The sequence below is a fragment of the Pseudorca crassidens genome, chromosome 15, assembly GCF_039906515.1.
Source record: "Pseudorca crassidens isolate mPseCra1 chromosome 15, mPseCra1.hap1, whole genome shotgun sequence".
In the NCBI taxonomy this organism is placed as follows: Eukaryota; Metazoa; Chordata; class Mammalia; order Artiodactyla; family Delphinidae; genus Pseudorca; species Pseudorca crassidens.
The window spans coordinates 44,434,598-44,457,906 of record NC_090310.1 but is presented as its reverse complement, the minus strand read 5'-3'; the positions used below and the strand labels follow the sequence as shown (position 1 = coordinate 44,457,906).

Genomic DNA, 23,309 nt, shown 5'->3' with positions numbered 1-23,309 from the left:
GCCTCAAAGTGGGTCGAAATCATGGCGCTTTGAGGCAGGCGCAGCTTACGTCTCCACCTAGAGGCGGCTGGGAACTTGCACCATTAGCACCACCTGGGATTCTGTCGGGGAGGCACGGTCTCGACCACCTGGAGCTACCGAGTCAGAATCCGCATTAACACGACCACAAGGGTTATTTTGCACCTTGAAGGGAGGGGCCCTGCTCTGTAGTGCATAGTGTGGGTTCTGGCTGTTGGCTCCATATTACAGCTATTTCCTATCCTTCTTTTTAGTATTTAAACAAACACATCCAACAGTTTACATTCTTCATCTTTTGGTTGTTTTTGGCCGCGCTGCATAGCTTGTGGGATCTTAATCCCCACCAGGGATTGGACTTGTGCCCTCGGCAATGAAAGCGGAGTCCTAACCACTCGACCGCCAGGGAATTCCCCAACAACTTACATTCTTAAAGACCTTTTTTTTCTTCTTGGAGTGAATTTTTCCAACGTTGAGTATGATAAATTATGATTACATCTGAGGTAAAGGGGCTGGAATGAGTGGAATTTTATTTTTGTCATTTCAGCATCCTTCAATACTATTTCTTCTAACACAGACTGGCTTGTCATTGTCTCTAACCCCTAATTCCTATTCGCTCATTTCCTCTGTGTTTACTTCCACGCACTCCTCCCCGACTAGAGCCGTTCCCGAACCCGAGTTTAGCGGCTCTGAGATAAAACGTCCCGTGCCAGAGCCTGGGGTCTCCTCCAGCATCCTCACGATGCTTACTGGGGTCTTACCCGTGATGGTGCCATTCCTCCAAGGCTCTTTGTAACAGACGTAAAATTATGTAATATAATCGGTTATATTATATAACAAATGATACTTCATTTTTTTCTCAGTCCATGATATTCAGAACCAGCAGCTGCAAAGAGGAAACCCTTTGACTGGATCCTTTCTTTCTGCTTGAACAGCCTCCGCTCTGTCGAGGATGCTGCCTGCCTTCTGTGAACAGAGATCTTCCTGGGCTGCATCAAGCGCTCCCAATTTTGTCCTCCGGGTGAGGCCCTGCAGTCTGCTTTGACGAGTCTGGCAGAGGAAGCTGGTCATTCGCGCTACAGCTGCTGCATTACTGATGCTGGTGGTCGGGGGAGGGGAGAGGATGAACAGGGGTCTCCTGGTGCCTAAGGTTCATCCCCTTTCTCCTCCTTCCCTCGTTCTCTCTCTCAGAACCACAGCTCAGAGAGCCCTCCCACCCACGGGTTTGGGTGAACACCAGGCAGGTAAGGAAACTGAGGGGCGCTGTGAAAGAAAACAGACAGAAAGCAGACAGGCAACAGCTGTACAAATTCTGCGTTGTACAGAAACACACTTTTCTTTACTTTGAGGCTGGCAGGATATGAGAGGACGAAACTAAGAGTCAGGAAACCAGGAATTTACCCTCAGGTTTGCTACTTCCTATGATCTTTAGCAAGTTGCTTGTGGAAGAGGAATTACTGATAACGCAGTTGAGCGAGAAAAGCTTTACGGCCCCTTCGGCTCTATGATTTGTACCTCATGGCCCATGAGCCTTGGGGTTTTATGGGGTCAGATGGAGCTTTTCCACAAGGTGGTGAAAAACCTCACACTGACCACAACAGGCTAGGCTTCGGTTCAATAAGATGTGTATCTGTCAACTGCTTACTGTTGCGAGGCACTGTGTTAGGTGATCGCTGAAGACAGAAAGATGACTTCCCGATATTAAAAGCCGAATCAGCGAACAACAATTACATAAACCAGTGTAACAGTAGTTACACAACCAACCTGTCGGAAAGTCACATCAACATGAAACTGAAATCTAATGTTTCAGAATGAGCTACAAGGAATGGAGAGAATGGTAGACATCGTGAAGAGCAACATAAATCAGGATTGGGAAAATAATCAGAAACAACAGAATTTGAGACTAGAAAGAGACGTGAAAAGAACCCAGGAAAGAATTAGAAATAAAAGAGAAAGTAATTTCAGAAATCAAGGCTAAGCCAGAAGGGACACAGGAGCGAATAAACACAGTGGATCGTCCCTTAAAAGAAACAGAACATGGAAAACAGAAAAATGTTTTAAATTAAAAAAACATGAATACTTCAATTTATATGAAATTCTAGCGGAGTGTTTGTTGTGGAAGCAATCAAAACATTGTTTGAATCAGGGTTGGAAGGACGATTTCGTGCAAAGGGCACAGGGCAGTATCTCAGTCAATGCAATGACTCAGTATCCTGGTAGGGCAGGGGTTATGGTGGACGTTTGCATTTGCCAGAGCTAATCAAACTGTAACACCGAAGACGTGCATTTCACTGTGTGCATTTAAAGTGCTGAAACTATTGTGAAACAAAGCAATAAATGCAGAATAAAGGCAAAGAAAGTACAATATGCATATACAAGGAAACCTCGGAGAAGAAAATAAACAATGGAAAACAGCAAACACTAAAACTATGATTTAAGAAAATGTTCCCGAAGTGAATGTTGAACGGTTCAGTCAGCACCCAGAGAAACAGACCAAGAATGACTAATCCCAACGTAAGTTACAGGCAATCTACTAAATGTTAAAGAAAAACAAACAAACATAACACCTTTGGTTATCCAGGAAAAAAAAAAACCTGGGTCACTCAAAAGGATAAGAAAATCAGATTGTCATCAGGCTGGCCCACAAAATGCTTTAGAACAGAAGCCAATGGAGTAACACACTGAAGATGCAGCGGCAGGGAGACTTGAGTCAAAGGTTTTACATTGACTCAAACTGACCCCGGGCTTAAAGCCTGTGGGTGAGCGGACGGGAGGAGTGTGGGTCCCACGAGGCCTTCCTGTGGAATCCAGATGCTACGAGCTACGATGAACGACCAGAGGGGCGGGCGTGAGGGCTGGCAGGGGTCAGGGGCTACAAGCAGGACAAAGACGACATGTTCCCTCTTGTGGGAACATATGCCGTCACCCATGAAGCCTTCTTGCCAAACAAACACAGCACAACACAACACAGCAAAACACAACACAACCTTATTTTCATCAAATCTCTACATCTAACTACCAATTAGGAAATTCAGACAACAGAGGGACAGGTCAAATGACATCATGGGTGTATGAAACCAGCAAAATGCGGAATGTGGACAACTCTACAGGAAAAATAACCCAGGAATTGTAAGGATTATCAAACAGAGAGAGAGAGAAAGAGTCTGTGGATTAAAGAGACTTAGAAGACATAGCACCTAATTGCATGTATTAATTTAATTTGGATCTGATTCAATTTTTTGTATGTATATATATGTACCTGTATGTATCGTGCCCATGTATGTACACACAAACACATGCATATACTTACACATACATATTCATATTAAATGACTCTACATTTATACACACATTTATATATGTTTATGTATTGAGACATTGAAGAAATGAGTACACTGGCTGGAGCTTTGTAATTTTTTTAGGTATTGTTAATTTTTGGAAGGTGTATGATGAAGATTAAAAAAGAGCTACCTACTTTTAGAGATTCATACTAAAGTATTCACAGATGAAATAAATGATTCAATGTCTGGGATCTGTTTAAACATCATCTGGGAAGGGAAGAGCTGGGTAGGGTACAGAGAACACAAGGTCGGCTCTGGGTTGATAATCAGTGAAGCTGGATGATGGGTACATGGGGTCCATTATCCAATTCTCTCTACTTTCATGTACGTTTGAAATTTTCTATAACAAAGAGTTAAAAAAAATCAACAGATGAAGATGTGTAAGAAAGATGTTCCAGGTAGAGGAAACAGCATGAAACAAAAGCCAAGAGGCAGGGACGCCTAGCAGAGGGGCCAGGGGTCAAGTGGGAGGAGGGCAGGGGCCTCGACTGGAGGGTCTTGAATGTCATCTGCACATAAAACATTTACTGTGATAAACTCTGGGCGTCGTTGAAGATCAGCTCCTGAGTGGATGTGGTATCACGGAGGCTGCTTGGGCAGCGGGGTCTGTGGGCAGCACGGGGAGTGGGCGCAGGGGACAATGGGGGCGTGGCTGTGATGCCGCGGGTACCCCTCTCAGCTCAGCTGCTCTAGGGCAGCCAGAGGCCAATGACTGCAGGGACCTCAGGGTGGCACGATCCAGGAGAGCGTGGTTGCGATTTTGTCTCTGACAAATGTGTTGTAAAGAGGCTATTTGAGTAGCCTGGGCAGTGGCCAGGGGATTCCACAGCTGGCAGCCCCTGTGCTGCTGCCACCGGACAAGAGGGCTTCCTGGGGGACACAGGCGCCTGGAGAGCCTGCGGGGACGCCCGGGAGACACACGGTCCTTCCCGGGTAACTGGCGCGTCCGTCCCCTCACTCACTCACCCTTCCAGGCTGTGGGTGGTACCCAGTGTCCGCAAGGCTGTACTCCAAGAGGGTCACCTACTGAGGATCTCTGTGTGTTTCTAGAGCTGAGTGGCCATGTGGCCCGAAGCTGTGGACACAGGCTGGGGAGGGTCCTGGGCGGGTGTACGTGCTCCCCGCACTGACCTGGCCACGTCCCCCCGCAGGGAGGGGCGGCCAAGCCTGGGCCTCCGAGCACCGCATTGCGCTGCCTGCTCAGTGCAGCATCTTCCTGGGAGCCCAGGGTCACTGGCGGGGTGAGCGGGGCTCGTGCGGGAGGAGGTAAAGGCGACAGAGTGGCCGGACTCCTGTGGCTGCTCAGGCCAGACAGGACGACCCACCTGAGAGCACTTGTGAACAATTCACAGAAAATAGTCGTGAGCAGCCTGGAAGGCTGAGGAGCCGCCCAGGAAGAGGAATCAGTCGAACAGGAAGGAGAAGGATGGGGTGGGGGTCTGGGAGAAGCTGAGCATGGAGCACAGGCTCTGGACGCGCAGGCCCAGCGGCCATGGCTCACGGGCCCAGCCGCTCCGCGGCATGTGGGATCTTCCCGGACCGGGGCACGAACCCGTGTCCCCTGCATCGGCAGGAGGACTCTCAACCACTGCGCCACCAGGGAAGCCCCCCGCCCGCCATCCATTGTTGATTGGTTTTTTGCTTTGTTCCGCATTTGACTCTTGGTGCTTCTGTTGCGTTAAGCTTGGTTTCAAAATCGCTTTCCACACAGCTCATCCCTTTGGTCCCCCAAGTTCAAAAGCCCTTTGTTCCTCCCCCTCCGTTCCGTCCAGTCACCAATTCTATTGATTTTCCTCAGAGACGCCCCTTGGATCCTGTGACCAGAAAACCCCCTCGGTGGCGGTCGGGCAGTGGGTCTCAAGGGCAGGCCTGGGCCCCGCATAGTGACTGGGTACACGGCTGCTAGCCTACCCCTGCTTTGCCTGTGCCTCACCCAGTTTCCATGTTGTCATGTCTAACTTTTTAAAAGATGCTGAAAATGGAGATTTTATGAAAAATCTCCCAAATTTACTCCTGTTCGCTCATTTTTGTACAAAAATTATGAACAGTGCTCCTTGAGTCCATGAGATTTGCTCGGCAAATCCCTCCCCAGGGCTGCTGGGAGGAGGGTCCGGATTATGCTGGGGTTTCTGAGCCCGTCCCCCCGTGAGAGGCTCTCCTGTGCCCACTCCTACATTCTAGGCCTGGGGTTGGGCCCCCGGCTGTGACCGCCCCGTCCAAGCTCACCTCCCACCCCCTAACCCCATACACCGAGACTCAAGACACCCAGCTGTCCGCTCTGAACTGGCCTCTGCGGATGCTGGGCCCACCTCTCCCACCACCGCCACCCCTCCCCATCCCCCAAAGCTGCCCTGACTCCACAACCGGCCTTGGCTTGGACGTCACTTCCCCTGTGGAGCAGAGTCTGGCCAGGCCTCTGACACCACCAGCCACGCTGCCCTGAGATGCACTTCGGACAGGACCCTGCCTCCAAGGCCTGGAGCTCCTCTGCGTTAGAGACCAGCTCCACCCATCTGCGATTCTGATGGCGAAGCCTGGGTCACTCATGGTCCCCACAAATGCTTGATGAGTAACCAAGGCTGTTTGCCAACATAGGCCACAACCGGACGCTCAAATACGGTGACAAGAACCTCACTGATGAAGACAAAAATCATCCTTCCTCAATCAGGAGAAATTATTTGCTTGGTTAGTAACATGGAAAGACAGGTAACATAAAGCTCTCCGACCTTAGACCCAGTTACTGAATGCTAGTGGCTTGTCTTGATTTATAAGTAACTTTCACTTAGGAAGAAGCCATTCCAGCTGGAAATTCTGTGTCATAAGGGGAAAGCATATTCCTGTACTTTTGGTGTGAGGGTTGGACGTTCGTCAAGCGACTTCCTAGAACTTCCTTTGGCATAAAGACCTACCATTCTGCTCCCACCCAGGTGTCTGCACAGACGCCAGTGGGAAAGAGCCGCAAATGCCTATGATCCAGCTTAATCCAGGCAATGACTCCCACCTCATTCCTATTTTAATTAAAGATAATAATGCCTAAAGATAATAGAAGCACTGTTTTCCTATGACTCTGCCCGTCGAAGGCTTTCTAAACCTGGACCAGCAAACGCCCCCCAACCCCAGTGACGATCCCCTCTCCGTACAAGTGGAAACTACCCCGGGGGTGGGGAGTCAGGCTCCCAGGGGACAAAAGCCAGTGTCCAGAGTGGACGGCGGCCTGAGCAGAGGTGGCCTTAATCCCCAGTGCAACGTCACCTATAAAAGTTTCAAAATAGGGAATTTGAACTCCTGCCCCCCAAACCAGGGGAAGAAGCAAGTTGGCAGGAATCTAGCACCTAGTACCTGGCGAGGCGAGCACGCAGGGGCACTTCCGTGCATCCGCCGAGAGGCTCTTGGTGGGCACCGATGGTGAGTGGGCAGTGTGCTGGGCGGGGGGGCCGGAAGGCCATCTGGTCTGGGCGCTGCACACAGCACACGGGAAGATGGTCTTTGAACAAGCATGGAAGTAAGCCCGGGGCCCCAGACCAGGCGAAGCTGGCCTGGAGGGAATGAACACAGCACCTGGGGTCTGGGGGTTCAGAAAGTGCCTCCTGTGCAGATGTCACTTAGGGGAGACGTGAAGCTGGGGCCGGGGTTGGGGGCCAAGGCCGAGGGGACGTGTTCCAGGCTGAGGGGACAGGCTGGGAGAACAAGGAGGCAGGGAACAAGCTGCTGGATGGAGAGAGGGCTGGGGAGACGGGCGTGTGGGAAGTGCGTCCTGACAGCCCTGGGGTGCAGCGAGGGGCGGGCTGGAGAGGAGGGGCCTGGGTGGGCATCTGAGAAGCTGGAGGCAGGGATCCCGGCCGCAGCCCAGGCAGCTGGACCTCAGGACAGGGTGCAGATGAACAAAGTGCACCCCAGGAGGTGTCGGGGGCAGGGTCGGCAGGCCCGGGTCTCCTTGAATATGCATAAAGGGGGGCATGGAGAACGTAAGGGTGAAGCACCCCCCACTCCCCGCTCCTGCCCCAAGCCCTGGTGGACAGAGGTGCTATTTGCCAAGGTGGGAAACGGTGGGGGATGGATCTGGGAAAGTTGGGGTTGGTGATGAACTCTCATTTCCCGGGTGGGCTGACTGACAGGTACCCCACCCCAGGCCCTGGCTGCCACCATCCAATGGCGCTGTCTTGGCTCACACAGGCCAAGTCAGAGGGGTTAAGGCCCTGGTGTTGCTCCAGCCAATGACAGATGGACAAATGCCCAGCATCTCCGCCCCTGGATGGAAGGGTCCTGCACACCATCCCACAGGCCGGCACCCTGGTGCCCAGAGCCTGCTTTGCTGCCGGTCGCACCCCGTCTCACTTCCCTATTCCGCTACTGCTGTTTCCCCTGAATCCCTGTCCTGGGCCTGCTTCTTGGGGAAGGAACCCAATGCACCAGGCTCTTGTCCTCCAGGCCCGTGAGGTACCTCCCCTGCTATTGCACAGACAAGAAACCAAGCGAGATACCTCGTGTGTCCCCAGACCTCATCTCCGTGTCACCTAATGACCTCAGCTCGCTCCCCTTGTCAGGACCTGGAGAAGAGGGGACATGTTTCCCTCCCGTCCCAAACAGACGCCGCCCCAAAGAGCCAGCAAGGTTGAAGGGTAACACGTTGGCTCGGATGAGCACATTTTAAAGCGAAAAGCAAAAGCAGCCTGGGAGTCAGTTAATTCTCTCTCTAAATGCATAAGCTGCCGGGGCCTGTGGGGAGGAGGCGTGCTCACTGCCAACTGATAAACTGGTGATTGGTTCTGTAGGGCAGTCTCAGAAGGCGCGATCATTTAAGCTGACCCTAAAAGATTCTCTCACAATGAGCTGGGAAACGACTAGGCTTCCTGACCTCTGAGGCCCAGAGTGAGACCCCGACTCACCGACTCTTCACCAAGAAAATGAATGCCCCCAGCGGCCTCAAAGATTCAGCCTGGGGCCATGTCTCAGGTGGTGGCTTTCAAATTCTACACGGTCCAAAGTCATCACAGCTGCTGATCTAAATACAAACGGAAAAGATGCTCCAGCCAGGAAGAGGAACAGGTGAGATTTGAACCAGGTATGTCTGACTCCAAGGTGTACTGTCTCCTTGCTCAGCTGGAGTAACACCCTCGTGTCACCCAGAAAGTTGGGGAAGCTCGTGAGACTGTGGGCTCCATTGTCAGCCCTCACATCTGAGGGGCGTGTAGTGTTTGAAGATCCCAGTTTTGTTGCTCTCTCTTGTTTTAATTAGTAATTTCGTTCATTAAAAAAAAATAACAGCATTATTGAGATATAATTCACACACCAAAAAATTCACCTGACTTTTAAAGTGTACAATTCCAAGGGCTGCAGCATACCCACAGAGTTGTGCAACCTTCACGCCTATCTAATTCCAGAATATTTTCATCACTTCCTACACAGCAAGCAGCCACTGCCCCCTTTCCCGGCCCCTGGCAACCACCACTCTGCCTGCTGTGTCTACGGGTTTCTTTTTCTTTTTAATTTACTTTTGGCTGTGTTGGGTCTTCGTTGCTGCGCACGGGCTTTCTCCAGTTGCGGCGAGCAGGGGCTATTCTTCGTTGTGGTGCTCGAGCTTCTCATTGCGGTGGCTTCTTTTGTTGCAGAGCACGGGCTCTAGGCGCACGGGCTTCAGTAGCTGTAGCACATGAGCTCAGTAGTTGTGGCTTGAGGGCTTTAGAGCGCAGGCTCAGTAGTTGTGGTGCATGGGCTTAGTTGCTCCACAGTATGTGGGATCTTCCCAGACCAGGGCTTGAACCCGTGTCCCCTGCATTGACAGGCGGATTCTTAACCACTGCGCCACCAGGGAAGTCCTGTGTCTACAATTTGATGACTGTGGACGTTTCACATAAAAAGAATCACACACGTGGTCTCCTTGACAGGCTTCTCTCACTGAGTGTCATGTGTTCAAGGTGTATCATGTGTGTACATGTCAGTGCTTCCTTCCTTCCATGGCCGAGTGGTCATCTGTTGTGTGGCTGCATGGCATTTTGTTCGGGGGTGGGGGGGGTTCTCACTGAGATACTATGTAATACTGGATTAATTATGACTGCATCTCTCTTGTTGAGCGGTTGATAAAATTGAGCTTTCTTTTTCTGGCAAATACATAGAATAAAACTGTCTTCAAAACAGAACAAAGCAAAACAAACCCTCAGCCTGTGCCTCTGGAGTATGGTAAAGGCATTTCACATACAGGCCAGAACACAGAGTGACAGATGCCACAGGTGTGGAGTGAGCAGAGGTGGGATCTCCCCTGCATCAGCTGGACCAGAGAAAGCCCACAGGCAGGCAGGCCACGCAACTTGCTGATGGAGGGAACACCATGGGCTGGGCCTGTCTCCTCACTGGACAGAAAGCTCCGACTTTCTGTCAGAGATGCAGAAATGCAGCAGGCGCTTCAGAATAGAACATGCTTCAGATGCAGAAATGCAGCAGGTGCTTCAGAACAAAGCAGCCCAGCCTGCAGCCTCAGCCCCGTCTCCCTCACCAGAAACAGGGTCTGAGCGATACTGAGCTCCGTCTGCATCTCGCTCCGCTACACACATGCTCCACCAGCATCCTCTATTATGAACACGGCAGAATTATACATGGACCTCTCTGTGTAGAAACTGGGATTATACATTCCAGGTTGTGTTTTTCTCAACCTTGTTTCTAATGTCTCATAGATGCTCTGCTCTGAGGAAATAACTAGGAAATAATCAAAAGAAAGTTTTGGGAAGCAGTGTTGTAAGTGTAATAATTTCCAAACACAGGTATGAGCAATGAAGTAAAGACAAATGAAGAAGTAAGCCTTCTTTCTATGAGTTGTCCTTTTCTCTGAGCCTGTGAACAATTCTAAATTTTGAAAAAAATCTGTCTCCTGCCCCACCCCCTCACTCATCCCACCCCCACCTCCACAGGAAGACATGAGGATCTGCACTGCTGGGCTTGTTTATGTGTGTGTGTGTTGAGCGGGAGGAATTTCACAAAGTAGTACCTGATGTCCGTGCTTCTGTGGCTAAATAAGACCCTTATGTGCCAAAGATCTTGGGCAGCAACAGTCCCATTTCACACATAAAACCACCTTTAGAGCAGCATCTCTGAGTCAAAAGAGAATATGGAGCAAAGTAGCTAGGCAGCCGACGGGGAGAATGAAACTAATTAACAGATTCGTTTAGCGTGACATTTGGGACAGGTGACAGGCCTGGATTGTTCCTCACACAATCTGCCCTCATGCAGCTCAATCAGGAAACGTCAGGAGGGCACCAGGTGCGGGGTCTTCCTTAAACCCCAACACTGTCAGACGACTTTTGTGTCAACAGCAATACTTCCCTCCTGCTAAGCAAATAATAGATGTGTTCCCACCAATGCCCAAGTGTCGAGAGAAGAGATCTGCTTGCAAATCCTTATTAAAACAATTAAAATTTGCCTTTAACACAAACACACAGAGAAGCCTGTGATTTGGCACTGGAGATGGTTAATGGAGCATTCAGAACCAGATGAGTTATTGTTATTTAACGTTTAAATGGCATGTAACAATTGCAAAATGCTGTATCGCTCCAACTCATCACTTCTGGTGGCCTGGGACTTCCTGCTCACACAGCCGATCCAGACTCCTGCCAGGAGCCAGTCTCTGTCACAGCACCTCTGGGAGGAGCGCAGGGATCTGAGTCTGATTCATGAATGTGGAGAGGAAATGCTGTGATATCGGAAGTGAGAAAAGCTGCGTATCAGGGCCTCTGCTGCCTGTGAAAGTTGTGTCAACTTCCTATAGCTTTGTGGGTCTCCATCTCAGTCTTAAAGATGTCCTGAGAAGAGCCTTCCACTCAATAGCACCTCCATGTCCATCTTCACAACCTCCAGGTTTTCATCACCACCACCATCACCATCACCATCACCACCATCTCCACCATCACCACCATCTCCACCATCACCACCATCTCCACCATCTCCACCATCTCCACCATCTCCACCATCACCACCATTTCCACCATCACCACCATCTCCACCATCTCCACCATCACCACCATCACCACCATCTCCACCATCTCCACCATCACCATCACCACCATCTCCACCATCACCACCATCTCCACCATCTCCACCATCACCACCATCTCCACCATCTCCACCATCTCCACCATCACCACCATCTCCACCATCACCACCATCACCATCACCACCATCTCCACCATCACCACCATCTCCACCATCTCCACCATCTCCACCATCACCACCATCTCCACCATCTCCACCATCACCACCAGCACCTTCATCACCAACATTCCTATTATCACCATCTCTACCCTCATCATCACATTCCTCATCATCACATCACTACCACCACTACCACCACCAGGAAATGGCAAACTATAGCCCACAGGACAAATCCAGCCCACAAGCTAAGAAAGATTTTTACATTTTTAAATGATTGAAGATAAGAATTATATTCCATGATACATGAAAACTAAGAAATTCAAAAGTCAGTGTCTATAAATACAGTTTTATTGAACCCCATCCACATCCATTCATTCACATATGCCTCTGACTGTTCTGCACTAAAAGAAAAGAGTTGAGCACATTTAATAAGAGGCCATATGGTCTGCAAAGCCTAAAGTATTTGCTATCTGGCTCTTCACAGGGAAAGCTGAGTGATTCCTGACCATAACCCCTCCCATGCCACCACCACCACTGCTAACACCACTACCACCAGCACAAGTGATGTTGCCACTACCATCACCATCAACAGCAACGACACCCCACCCCCACCGCCCATACCACTCTATGGTTTGGAGGTGTGGAGACCACCCACGTGGTCAAAGAATCCCATGAAAAAGCTGTGAATGAGGACACAGAATCAAGCAAGAATATTCTTCCGCACCAGTGAGTGAGAGAGAGAGAAGCCTTGTAAGGAAGTATTCTTGTCCCTGAGATCTTGTGGGTGAACCTGCAGCCACAAGCCTGCACTCGCACCCGAGTCCTCACACCCTGAGTCCTCACCCTCCGTGTGCCTTGAACACTCAGCTTGGAGTGTCTCGGGCTGGGAACTTCCCCCCCAGCCTTCCTCGATTCTTGGCAGAAGCAAATGAAAATCCCTTCTGGAAGAATGTGCTAAAGACGGGTCTCAGAACATGTTCACAGATCATGCTCTGGAACCTGAGTCTGGGATGAAGCACTTGAGGAAATAAGCCCCAGTCAGCAGGGGCAAAGCAAACGCTGCACGACCAGGATCACACTGGCTGCAGGTATTGACATCGGGTACAAGGTGTAGAATGAACACGCTTACTGTGTTTGAAAATGCAGGACTTAGAACTTTAAAAGTAAAAAAAAAATGACATTTTTTGAAATTAAAACCTCAATGGACAGACTGTCCGCTCTGGCATTAAAGTTGACGAGCGGCTCCAAGGGATTCTCTTACTACAAAATAAAACCCAGGATTAGAACACATTTGGAGACGTGCTGGTTGTGAAGCAAAATCACCAAAATCACTGCCATTCCTTAAATAACTACTGGGATGGGCAGAGTTGTACTGATTTAGGATGACAAATGCAACAATGACAGTGAGTTATGCAGCCTTGGTAGAGAAACAAGATGATGAAGTTGATCCCGGACCCCTATTCTTGGCCAAGACTCTTGATGGAAGTGGTGTCAGTGTAAGCACACACTACAGTCACCTGGAGGCCTTGTCCAAGCATAGACTCCCAGTGGGATGGGGATGCATTCAGTGGGATGGGGATGCAGATCCACGGACCACACTTTGAGACCCACTGTTCTGTAGATTATGACATAGCATCAAGTAAGTGATGACCCCTGGCCACAGGCAGAAATAGAATCAAAACTCTAGGGTGGAAAGCCCCCCAAATGTAAGCACATAATAAGATCAAGCAATGAGCTGACAATTAAAGTTCCCCATACACAAAGACTGTATGTCCCTGTGAGTGAGAATCAATAGAAAAAAAAAAGCACTTTGGACAATCAAGGACTTCAGATATTGGAATAGTAGGAAGATAGAACAATTGTTTATAAAATATTTACAGAAATATTTGTAGAAATGTAGAGTTATAAAATTTGTGAAATATTTATGAGAGAAATAGAAATATTTAAAGATGAGCAAGTCACAAGAGACTATCAGAAATAAACAGAAAAAATAAAAATAGCTTGAATTTTAAAAAGTGAAAATATTTAATGTGTTAGAAAAACACAACAGAAGAATTAAAATAGCAAAATAGATGCAGCTAAAAAAAAAAAAAACAACTAGAAGATGAATCTGAGAAAATACCCAGAATACATCATTAAAAGAAAAGATAGAAAATAGAAAATGTTGGTTAAGAGTGTGGAGTGCAGAATAAGAAGGTTCAACCACTTCTAGTAGGAGTTCCAGAAAGAGAGAAGAAAGGGCAGATAAGCACAGGAAATGCCACATGTACATGCTGTAGTCAAACTGATAAATGTGAACTTCGAGGAGACCTTAAAAGCAGTTGCAGGAAAAGGGCAGATAATTTACTCAGCAACAAACATCAGAATGACAACCGACATCAGGTAACAGGGATGGGCTGAGAGCTTCAGTGTATCAGAAGTAGCTGCCAACTTTAACTGTATGCAGTAAAATCATCTTTCAAGAACAACATGAGATAAGATAGATCGAGAAATGAAGAGACTTAAGCCAAAAAGAATTCTATACGATGCACTTCAGGAGGAAGAGAAATGATGCTGGCAGGTAGCTTGGGAGGCAAGGACTGGTGAACAGAGAAACCAACATCACATTCGTGAATCCAAACAAATAATGAGGATATACGACCCCCGCCCCTGAACTGTGAGGTTCATCTAAAAAATTTAAACACTGGAAAACAATAGTATGTAAATCAGGAAGTGGGTGATACTAAGAACCTTTCAATGTTGCACAAATGTCTTAAATTATTCAGTTTTAGACTTAGGTTAAATACGCCTGGGTAAATTTCAAGGATAACTACCAAATGAATAAAAATAGTATACACATTTCAAATCAGGAGAGAGAAAAAGTGAATAAGACTGAAAAAAAAAGCAGTACAAAAATAAAAATAAAAAATTGAGGTAACTAGTGAAAATATATCAGCATTCACAATAGGTATTAATTAGTTGAAAATGCCAATTAAAATGGATTTTTACTCAGGGTTTAAAACAGTATCCAGGGCTTCCCTGGTGGCACAGTGGTTAGCAGTCCGCCTCCCAATACAGGGGACATGGGTTTGAGCCCTGGTCTGGGAAGATCCCATATGCCATGGAGCAACTAAGTCTTTGTGCCACAACTACGGAATCTGCGTGCCACAACTACTGAAGCCCACGTGCCTAGAGCCCATGCTTCACAGCAAGAGGAGCCACTGCAATGAGAAGCCCACACACTGCAACCAAGAGTGGCCCCTGCTCACCACTGCTAGAAAAAGCCTGTGTGCAGCAATGAAGACCCAATGTAACCAAAAAAAAGAAAAAGAATGGAAAGAAAGAAGTAAAATTGTCTCTTTAAAAATAAATAAATAAACAAAACAGTATCCAGACATATGTTATTTATAAGAGACACACCTAAAGCATAAGGACGTGGAAGTACTGAAAGCAAAAGGATGAAAAACATGTATACAAGAAAAATCCTAAGCAGAAAATAAACCTGGCACAGTTTAGTGAATCAAAAACAAAGTAGACACCAAGGAGTAGGAAATGCCACTACACAGCAACATAGATAATACATAGTAAGAGGTTCAACTCACCAGGCTCAATGATCAACTTCTGTGCACACAATCAATTCATATCATAATCTACAAAGCGAAATTGGTAGAATTACAGGGATAATGGGATATCTTCACCACCAGAACAAGAGACTTCAAAACACTCTCTATATTATGTTAAGAAATAGACCAAAAATAAGAAAGACATGGAATATTCAAAAAGCAACGGTAGCAATTTTAAGCAATGAGCATATATAAAACTCTGCATCCAGAAATTAAAGAATAGATTCTTCTAGGCACATGTATTTTTTTTCTGTTTCTCCTTAGTTTTCCTTCCTTCCCTCCCTCCGTCCATTCCTCCCTCCCTTTCAAAAGTAGATCAAGTACTAAGCCATGAAGTACCAACACATTTCACATAATCAGTATCTTATAGACCATGTTCTCTAACCACAACACCGTTGATATAGCAGTCAATACATTTAGTAAAAACCACTCTCATTTGGCAGTGAAGAAAAAAGAAATACTTTCTTAAGAAACATTGGACCAAAGAAGAATCATAACAAAATATAAATTTATTTAGAACTGAATCACAGTGAAAAAACTACATATTAAAACAAACTACATGGGGGATTCCCTGGTGGAGCAGTGGTTAAGAATCTGCCTGCCAATGCAGGGGACACAGGTTCGATCCCTGGCCTGGGAAGTGGGATATCCCACATGCCATGGAGCAACTAAGCCCGTGTGCCACAACTAATGAGCCTGTGCTCTAGAGCCTGCGTGCCATAACTACTGAGCCCGCGTGCCACAACTACTGAAGCCCACGTGGCCTAGAGCCTGTGCTCTGCAACAAGAGAAGCCACGACAGTGAGAAGCCTGTGCACCTCAATGAAGAGTAGCCCCTGCTCACTGCAACTAGAGAAAGCCCATGCGCAGCAACAAAGACCCAACACAGCTCCCCCGCCAAAAAAATAATAAATAAATTAAAAAAAAATAAAACAAACTACATATCAAAACCTAGGGATGCAGATGAAGAGATACTTAGAGGAAAAGGGATAGCCTTAAATGCATATATTAGGAAAATAAAGGCTGAAACATAATGAGTCAACATCCAAATAATAAATTAGCCAAAATAATAACAAAGGGAATGAATACATGTGACAGGTAGTAATAAAGATAAGAGCAGAAATAGTGAAATAGAAAGCAGAGGCACAACACAGGGAACCAGCAAAGACAAAGTCTGTTCTTTGGAAAACCCTCTGGTGGCCCTGATGAGAGGCTGGGTGCCCATGACCAAGCCGGGCTTCTGACCCTGGATGGAGATCTCATTAAAATACTACTGAAAGAATAAGAGAGGCAGAGTCAAGATGGCGGTGTGGGAAGACGTGGAGTTAGCCTCTTCCCACAACTAGGGTGCCTACTGGCCACTGGTGGGGGACTCTGACGCCCAAGGAGACAGGAGGAACCCCAAAGTGAACTGGTAGGACGTAGTGGGACTGAGTGGGGAGGAGAAGTGGAGGCCAGACAGGATCAGGAGAGGCAGGCAGGAGGGATTCTCTGGGAAAAGCTGGAGAGGAGCAGAGGGCGATCACCTGGCCCACTGGGGTCGGAACCTGCTGAGCTCCCAAGCTGGTACCCCACCTCCAAAGCCCCATCCAGGCCGTGTAGGTCCTGGGGGCATAGGAGAGAGACTGGGGAGATCAGGAGAGGCAGGCGGGAGGGGCCCTCTGGGAGGAGTGGGAGAGGAGTGGAGGGTGATTGCCCCACCCACTCAAGCCCAGGAAGCCTGCTGGGCTCCCAGGTGAGGTCCCCTGCCCTCTGAGACCTGGGGTGGAGGGCATGCCTGGGCCCCTTCTGTTCCGTGAGCCCAAGTCCAACCCCCTACAGCCCCCAGGGGCTTTTCCAGTGCTATGGGTCCTGAGCATTGGTCCTGCCCACTGTGCAAATCTTGCCCTTGCTTAGGCCCTGCCATCCACAGTCAAGGCCTTCCCCCTCCTTTTTTTTTCTTTTCCTTCCTCCTCTTTTTTACTATTGTGGTACTGATGTACCTTCCAGTTTACTCATCTATATTTTTATTTTTACATTCTTTCTAACATATCTTATAGTCTCCTAGTCTAATTTTATTTTTTACTTTGTTATTGTTCTTTTTTTTTTTTTTTTTTTGCTGCCCCACACAGCTTGTGGTTTCTTGGTTCTTGAGCCTGCGGTTGGGCCAAAGCTCCTGCAGTGGGAGCTCCGAGTCGGAACCACTGGACTAACAGAGAACCTCAGACCCAAAGAAATATCCATTGGAGTGAGGCCTCACGGAGTTCCTCATCTCAGCACCAAGATGCAGTTCTACCCAGTAGCCTACAAACTCCAATGTTGGAAGCCTCAGACCAAACAACCAGTAAGACAGAAACACAATCCCACCAATTAAAAAAAAAAAAAAAAAAAAAAAAGAGATGGCAAAAAAATATGTCACAGATGAAGGAGCAAGGCAAAAATGTACAAGACTAAATAAATGAAGAGGAAATAGGCAATCTACCTGAAAAAGAATTCAGAGTAATGATAGTAAAGATGATCCAGAATCTTGGAAATAGAATGGAGGCATGGATTGAGAAAATACAAGAAATGTTTAACAAAGATCTAGAAGAACTAAAGAACAAACAAACAGAGATGAACAACACAATAACTGAAATAAAAATACATTAGAAGGAATCAATAACAGAATAACTGAGGCAGAAGATTGAATAAGTGAGCTGGAAGACAAAACGGTGGAAATAACTGCCGAGGAGCAGAATAAAGAAAAAAGAATGAAAAGAATTGAAGACAATCTCAGAGACCTCTGGGACAACACTAAACGCACCAACATTCGAATTATACGGGTGCCAGAAGAAGAGAAAAAGAAAGGGTCTAAGAAAATATTTGAAGAGGTTATAGTTGAAAACTTCCCTAACATGGGAAAGGAAATAGTCATTCAAGTCCAGGAAGCACAGAGAGCCCCATACAGGATAAACCCTAGGAAAAACACACCAAGACACATATTAATCAAACTAACAAAAATTAAATTCAAAGAAAAAATATTAAAAGCAGCAAGGGAAAAACAAAAAATAACATACAAAGGGATCCCCATAAGCTTATCAGCTGATTTTTCAGTGGAAACTCTGAAGGTCAGAAGTTTCCAGAAGTATCCAGAGTGGCAGGATATACTTAAAGTGATGAAAGAGAAAAACCTACAACCAAGATTACTCTACCCAGCAAGGATCTCATTCAGATTCGATGGAGAAGTCAACAGCTTTTCAGACAAGCAAAAGCTAAGAGAATTCGGCACCACCAAACCAGCTTTATAACAAATGCTAAAGAAACTTCTCTAAGCGGGAAACACAAGAGAAGAAAAGGACCCACAAAAACAAACATAAAACTGTTGAGAAAATGGTAATAGGAACATACATATTGATAATAACCTTGAATGTAAATGGATTAAATGCTCCAACCAAGACACAGACTGGCTGAATGGATACAAAAACAAGATCCATATATATTCTGTCTGCAAGAGACCCACTTCAGACCTAGGGACACATACAGACTGAAAGTGAAGAGATGGAAAAAGATATTCCATGCAAATGGAAATCAAAAGAAATCTGGAGTAGCAATACTCGTATCAGATAAAATAGACTTTAAAATAAAGACTGTTACAAGAGATAATGAGGGACACTACATAATGATCAAAGGGTCAATCCAAGAAGGAGATATAACAATTATAAATATTTATGCACCCAAAAAAGGAGCACCACAATACATAAGGCAAATGCTAACAACCATGAAAGGAGAAATTGACAGTAAAACAATAATAGTGGGGGACTCTAACATCCCACTTACACCAATGGACAGATTATCCAAACAGAAAGTAAATAAGGAAACATAAGCTTTAAACAACACAACAGACCAGATAGATCTAATTGATATTTATAGAACATTCTACCCAAAAGTGGCAGAATACACATTCTTCTCAAGTGCATATGGAACATTCTCCAGGATAGATCACATCTTGGGTCACAAATCAAGCCTCGGAAAGTTTAAGAAAATTGAAATCGTTTCAAGCATCTTTTCTGACCACAATGTTATGAGATTGGAAATCAATTACAGGAAAAAAAAACCTGTAAAAAGCACAAATACATGGAGGCTAAAGAGTGTGATATTAAATAACCAAGAGATCACTGAAGAAATCAGAGAAGAAATAAAAGAACACACGGAAACAAATGACAACAAAAACACAATGACGCAAAACCTATAGGATGCAGCAAAAGCAGTTCTAAGAGGGACGTTTATAGCAATTCAATCTCACCTCAAGAAACAAGAAAAATCTCAAACAATCTAACCCTACACTTAAAGCAACTAGAGAAAGAAGAACAAAGAAAACCCAAAGTCAGCAGAAGCAAAGAAATCATAAAGATCAGAGCAGAAATAAATGAAATAGAAATGAAGAAAACAATAGCAAAGATCAATAAAACTAAAAGTTGGTTCTTTGAGAAGATAAACAAAATTGATAAACCCTTAGCCAGACTCATCAAGTAGAAAAGGGAGAAAATGCAAATCAATATAATTAGAAATGAAAAAGGAGAAATCACAACTGACACTGCAGAAATACAAACGATTATAAGAGACTACTACAAACAACTATATGCCAATAAAATGGACAACCACAAAGAAATGGACAAATTCTTGGAAAGGTACAATTTTCCAAGACTGAACCAGGAAAAATTAGAAACTATAAACAGACCTATCACAAGTAATGAAATTGAAAGTGTAATTAAAAATCTTCCAACAAACAAAAGTTCAGGACCAGATGGCTTCACAGGTGAATTCTATCAAACATTTAAAGAAGAGCTACCACTGATCCTTCTCAAACTCTTCCAAAAAGTTGCAGAGAGAGAAACACTCCCAAATTCATTCTATGAAGCCACCATCACCCTGATACCAAAACCAGAAAAAGATATCACAAAAAATAAAATTATAGACCAATATCACTGATGAACATAGATGCAAAAATCCTGAACAAAATACTAGCAAACAGAATCCAATGGCACATTAAAAGGATCATACACCATGATCAAGTGGGATTTATTCCAGGGATGCAAGAATTCTTCAATATATGCAAATCAATCAATGTGATACACCACATTAACATATTAAGGAATAAAAACCATATGATCATCTCAATAGATGCAGAAAAAGCTTTTGACAAAATTCAACACCGATTTATGATAAAAACTCTGCAGAAAATGGGCATAGAGGGAACCTACCTGAACATAATAAAGGTCATATATGACAAACCCACAGCAAGCATTGTACTCAATGGTGAAAAACTGAAAGCATTTCCACTAAGATCAGGAACAAGACAAGGATGTCTACTCTTGCCACTCTTATTCAACACAATTTTGGAAGTCCTAGCCACAGCAAGCAGAGAAGAAAAAGAAATAAAATGAATACAAATTGGAAAAGAAGAAGTAAAACTGTCACTGTTTGCCAATGACATGATACTATACATAGAAAATCCTAAAGATGCCACCAGAAAACTAGAACGAATCAATGAATTTGGTAAGTTTTCAGGATACAAAATTAATGCACAGAAATCTCTGGCATTCCTATACACTAACAATGAAAAATCAGAAAGAGAAATTAAGGAAACACTCCCATTTACCACTGCAACAAAAAGAATAAAATACCTAGGAATAAAGCTGACTAAGGAGGCGAAAGAGTTGTACTCAGAAAACTGTAAAACACTGATGAAAGAAATCAAAGATGACATAAACAGATGGAGAAATATACCATGTTCTTGGATTGGAAGAATCAATATTGTGAGAATGACTCTACTACCCAAAGCAATCTACAGATTCAATGCAATCCCTATCAAACTACCAATGGCATTCTTCACAGAATTAGGACAAAAAATTTTACAATTTGATGGAAACACAAAAGACCCTGAATAGCCAAAGCAATCTTGAGAAAGAAAAACGGAGTTGGAGGAATCAGGCTCCCCGACTTCACAGTATACCACAAAGCTACAGTAATTAATACAGTATTACTGGTGCAAAAACAGAAATATAGATCAATGGTACAGGATAGAATGCCCAGAGATAAACCCATGCACATATGGGCACCTAATTTATGACACAGGAGGTGAGGATATACAATGGAGAAAAGACAACCTCTTCAATAAGTGGTGCTGGGAAAACTGGACAGCTACATGTAAAAGAATGAAATTAGAACATTCTCTAACACCATACACAAAAATAAACTCCAAATGGGTTAAAGACTTAAATGTAAGACCAGACACTATAAAACTATTAGAGGAAAAACACTCTTTGACATAAACCAGAGCAAGATCTTTTTTGACCCACTTCCTAGAATAACAGAAATGAAACCAAAAATTAAAAAATGGGACTTAATTAAACTTAAACGCTTTTGCACAGCAAAGGAAACCATAAACAAGATGAAAAGACAACCCTCAGGATGGGAGAAAATATTTGCAAATGAAACAACAGACAAAGGGTTAATCTCCAAAGTATACAAACAGCTCGTGGAGCTTAATATCAAGAAAACAAACAACCCAGTTAAAAAATGGGCAGAAGACCTAAATAGACATTTCACGAAGGAAGACATACAGATGGCCAAGAGGCACATGAAAAGATGCTCAACATCACTAATTATTAGAGAAATGCAATCAAAACTACAATGAGGTGTCACCTCATGCTGGTCAGAATGGCCATTATCAAAAAATCTAGAAACAATAAATGCTGGGAAAGGGTGTGGTGAAAAGGGAACCCTCCTGCACTGTTGGTGGGAATGTAAATGGATACAACCATTACGGAAAACAGTATGGAGGTTCCTTAAAATACTAAAAATAGAACTACCATATGACTTAGCAATCCCACTACTGGGCATATACCCTGAGAAAACCATAATTCAAAAAGAGTCATGTACCACAATGTTCATTGCAGCTCTATTTGCAATAGCCAGGACATGGAAGCAACCTAAAAGTCCATCAACAGATGAATGGATAAAGAAGATGTGGCACATATATACAATGGAATATTACTCAGCCATAAAAAGAAACGAAACTGAGTTATTTGTAGTGAGGTGGATGGACCTAGAGTCTGTCACACAGAATGAAGTAAGTCAGAAGGAGAAAAACAAATACCACAAATATATGCTAATGAATGTAAATGGAATCTAAAAAAGAAATGGTACTGATGAACCTAGTTGTAGGGCAGGAATTTATTCTACTCTTTAGAGGTAGACATACAGAATGGACTTGAGGATATGGAGTGGGAAGGCGAAGCTGGCACGAAGTGAGAGTAGCATCGATATATATACACTATCAAATGTAAAATAGTTGGCTGGTGGGAAGCAGCAGCATAGCACAGGGAGATTGGCTCAGTGCTTTGCAATGACCTAGAGGGGTGGGATAGGGAGTGTGGGAGGGAGGCTCAAGAGGGAGGGGATATGGGGACATGTGTATACATATCGCTGATTTGCTTTGTTGTGCAACAGAAACTAACACAGTATTGTGAAGCAGTTATACTCCAATAAAGATCTATTAAAGAAAAAAGAATAAGAAAGGTCTTGCTAGAAAAGAAAGTAGTAACAAATACTTAAAGAATTTTGAAAAGCCACAGTAGAGCTGAAAGAAGGAAGGGACGAGGTGGCCGAAGTTTGGAATCCGAGGGGACACGGGTGGTGGCTGAGGGGACGGGCACACAGGCTGACACCTGACTTCCCATTAGAACAACACAGGCTGGAATGACAGTGGGGTCGTGCCCTCAAAGTCGGGAGAAAAACTTTAAGTTATGCACCCCAGCAAGCAATCATTCGAGTGTGAGCAAAAACAAAAAGGAAACCGAACAACAATGGTAAATATTTTCAGCACTCAGAATATTTACCTCGCACACGCCCTCTCTAAATAAGTTGCTCACACATTTACTCCAGAAAAAAAAGTGACTGTGAAAACCAAAGAAGTGGGTAATCAGGGATAAAAGAAACAGTGAATATCCAGAAATGAATAAAAAGAAATCCCTGTATAGCAGCTTTCTTGCAGCAATCTGTTTAATTTATAACAAACATCTGTGGGCTTCACAAAGGCAAATTATGTTTGTTGTGTTGTTTCCTCAACAACAGGAAACACAGAAAAAACACGGTGCTAGAAGACACCAGTGATGCTGGATGAAGGGACAGGGTTCTTCCCTCAATGTTAAAAGAAGGTTATTTAGAAACTGCAGGAGAAACACACAACCAG

General features: G+C 45.1%; 1 protein-coding gene across 6 annotated transcripts in view; it reads right to left on the bottom strand.

Annotated features, from left to right (window-relative positions):
• SYNDIG1 (synapse differentiation inducing 1) overlaps positions 1-23,309 on the bottom strand; it is a 118,134-nt gene that overhangs the window by 59,865 nt on the left and 34,960 nt on the right. The window contains exon 2 of one of the 6 annotated variants that reach the window (XM_067707404.1): positions 15,077-15,124. The exons of the other annotated variants lie outside the window; for them this stretch is intronic. The gene's annotated coding sequence lies outside the window, so the exon portion shown is untranslated. The remainder of the gene's footprint in view (positions 1-15,076; positions 15,125-23,309) is intronic. 6 annotated transcript variants of the gene reach the window in all.